This window comes from Sorex fumeus, unplaced genomic scaffold (assembly GCF_029834395.1).
Source record: "Sorex fumeus unplaced genomic scaffold, SorFum_2.1 ptg000002l, whole genome shotgun sequence".
In the NCBI taxonomy this organism is placed as follows: Eukaryota; Metazoa; Chordata; class Mammalia; order Eulipotyphla; family Soricidae; genus Sorex; species Sorex fumeus.
In genome coordinates this window covers 59,902,386-59,905,908 of record NW_026606059.1, presented here as the reverse complement: position 1 = coordinate 59,905,908, position 3,523 = coordinate 59,902,386, and the positions used below count along the sequence as shown (strand labels likewise).

General features: G+C 39.3%; 1 non-coding gene across 1 annotated transcript; it reads left to right on the top strand.

Annotated features, from left to right (window-relative positions):
- The first annotated feature begins 2,736 nt into the window (after positions 1 to 2,736).
- Positions 2,737 to 2,944, top strand: LOC130023553 (small nucleolar RNA U3). Its single transcript, XR_008792479.1, has one exon. It is a non-coding gene; the product is annotated as a small nucleolar RNA U3 (small nucleolar RNA).
- The last annotated feature ends 579 nt before the right edge of the window (positions 2,945 to 3,523 follow it).

Below are 3,523 nucleotides of genomic sequence, written 5' to 3'. Positions count from 1 at the left end.
CCCTTTGGCTCCAAAGCTCAAAATTTTTCTCTTCAATCCTCTTATGCCTGGGTTTAAGCCAGTTTTATTTTATTGTAGTTCTTGCACTTAATCACCTCTCTATTTACACTGGGATACCACAAAATAGGTTTGTAAAGTCTTCATTTCTACCTAAATCATCCTAAGCTTGTCAAGTTAATTAGTTGTGACACCCAGCTTCCAAAATGTGTAATTATCTGCTGCCTTGAGTGGGAAGCTCAGATGACAGTTAATAGTACATGTAGACAGAAATCTGTGTGTTGCTGCAACTGAAGAACTAGCCAAGAAAGTAACATTAATCAAAATGCTGGTGTAGTATACCAGAAAATAGTGTAATTGGATATGCAAATCAGAGTGACTGAAATATCCTTGTTTGTAGTTCACAATTAGTCTCTGGTCATCTTTCTCTTCATTTGGACCTCAGGCATGGAAAATTACTATATTCTATCGGACTCAGGTGGACAAATATTGCTAATCTTGCTTCACAATGTAGTAACAGTGTGAGTTCTTGACACCTGCAGAAGCTGATGGGTGAGAATGATTTGATTCTTAAGCCAAGCAAACTTTAAAATATGCTCAGCAAATGCTCTGGAAATAGCAGTAATGTGTTAGGAACTCTTTTGCCACAGATAGTGGGAAGAGATTTTCAGCTAAATAATTAGAGTGTGTCCTGATTTTGCCGCTTAATAAATGATATGAGTTGGAGGCTTGAAGGTTTAACTCAAGAGGTAAAGTACATATGCCCCACATGATCAAAGTCCTGATTCAATCCCTGGCACCTCACGCATGGCCCTCAAGCATAACTGGGCATCTTCTAACTGACACATATAAAAAGGAAGTGCTATAACCTTACCAACTGGCATTACCTGCGTGTTTCTATGTTGGTGAAGGGATATCAATGAGCTCATGTTTTGCTCTTGGATATTCATTACAAGTCCCTGGAAAAATTAAAAATACAAATAAAATCTGTATAGCATACCATAATGCCTAAAATTAGAAAGAGAAAGAGAGACAAAAGAGGTGCGTGCCATAGAGGCAGACTGGGGTGAGGATGGCTTGAAGGGGTGGGAGGGAAACTGGGGACACTGGTGCTGGAAAATTACATTGGTGAAGGGACGGGTGTTGGAACATTGTCTAACTGAAGTGCAATCATGGCCAATTTTGTAATACTCTATCTCATGGTGATTCAAAAATAAAATAAAATAAAATAAAATAGTTTCACCTGCCCTAGACAGTGGCTTCTTAAATTTTTTTCCATGTGAGACATTTTGACACACCCTGGGTCTATAAAACAGGTGTACAAATCTAACATCTGCTGATAAATAATCATACACTTAATCAAAAGCTGATTTATTAAGATTCCACCTCAAACATATAAATATTTCCCCTTGTGGCAGTGTTCAATTGCCCTGTGTCTTGGACTGTAGATATTTGTGAAACAGTTGATATTTGATGGTGATAAAAATAAAAAGAAAATAATGGAGATGATTTAATGGAAGGGAAATAGAAAAAAAGTGAATGAAAGATGGGGGAAACCTCACAAGGCTTGAGAAGTTCTGCATTGGGGACAGGGAGTTTATATCAGAGCAGAAAAATAATGAAAAGATGCTAGAGGAAGCATGGAAGTGACTGCTCCAATTTTGCAGAGACATTTTCAAGATTTTAACTTCTTGGTAGATTCCAGTGTTTTGTTTAATTTTTTAAATATATGTATTTATTTATACTCATGTCCAATCTGTAGCTTAGTGACTCAATGCTGTTTCAAGGCTTCCGATATCTGAGAGGTTGCAGAAGTTTGAAAACCAAATACAAATTGCTTTCAGAATCTGAATTAGTTGAACCCTTATTTTGATGCTGTACGTGTTTTATCAAATGCCTCCCTCTTTTTCCTGTATTGAATTATATTTACTTAAGTTACAGCACAGGGACCATTTAGAATTGTTATTGGGTAAAAGGCACAAATAAGTATATTTTGTGTTCTTTTGTATTAAAGCATGGACCTTGTTTTATGCATGTATTTTTTCTTTTTATTACAAGGCTCAGGACTCAAGGGGACACTACTGGAGATGCTTGCAGTAGAAATTTGATAACTTATTGCCTAGACCCTATATTGTTCAGGGACACTAGGTCCACACCTAGATAGGGAGGGGGGGCATACAGTGATAGGCGTGTGCTCTATGTCCTGAGTTATCTTTCTGATAGCTCTATTCAATCTTTATTCAATTTGACTCTCACCATACGTTCATTTTATTTTACTTTATATCTGGGTACTTCATAGAGATGGTCTCTTGAAATCTTCAAAACAAAAGGTGAACTATTAGCAGTACTTAACAGTTAAAGAAATAGCGTCTAGTAAAAAAGTAAAGGCCCTCCCATTGATCGTCGATTTGCTCGAGCGGGCCCAGTAACGTCTCCATTGGAGACTTTGTTGTTACTGTGTCTGGCATATCGAATACTCTCGGTAGCTTGCCGGTCTCTCCGAGAGGGGCGGAGGAATCGAACTCGGGTCGGCCATGTTGGCCGCTTGTAAGGCGAACGCCCTACCCGCTGTGCTATCTCTCCAGCCCCAAAGAAATAGCGTCTAAGAGATAGTAATGAATTTGCCCAAGAACACCTGACTAGTAAAAACGAGTACAGTTTAAACATCTTTAAAAATTACATATACTTAGTTATAAAAGAACCAATCTCATCTTCGATTTTAGAATTAAGACTTATGCATAGACCATAGGTTCAGGGATCATTTCTATGGTTCGTTACTATAGAGATTTCTATGATCATGCAGAGCACCCAAAAACATGAGGAAGTGCCAGGGTATCCCTCTCCTGAGCAGGAAGTAGGTTCTAGGATTGCTTTTGCAGCTACCTTTACCATTAATGATTGTTCTCTTCTTCTGGAAGAGGGAGAAGGAGGGTACAGTCTGAGTGGTTTCATTATTAAAAAATTAAAAAAGACTTATTAATAATAATAAATCTCTATTGTAATGCTGTGCTATAGCACAGCGGTAGGGCGTTTGCCTTGCACGCAGCCAACATGGCCGACCCGAGTTCGATTCCTCCGCCCCTCTCGGAGAGCCCGGCAAGCTACTGAGAGTATCTCGCCCTCACGCCAGGGCCTGGCAAGCTCCCCATGACGTATTCGAAATGCCAAACACAGTAACAACAAAGTCTCCAATGGAGACGTTACTGGGCCCGCTCGAGCAAATCGATGATCAACGGGAGGGCCTTTACTTTACTTACTATTGTAATGCACCCTACTTTGGGTGCATGTAAGAACGACAAGTCAGAAAGTCAGAGACAGAAACCTCAGCCAAATTGCTAGGTTGGTGACACAAAAGAACTTGAAACAGACCTACTCAGCACCTACCTCATTTTTCCTGCTTGATAACTGGGATGAATAAATCCTACCTCAAAAGGGTATTCTAGAAAACAAACGCTTTGAAGAAATAGAGGTAATCAGAGCAGAAGAGGAAAGGCAGTAATAAAAATGGGTCAAAGGGGTGAATTGT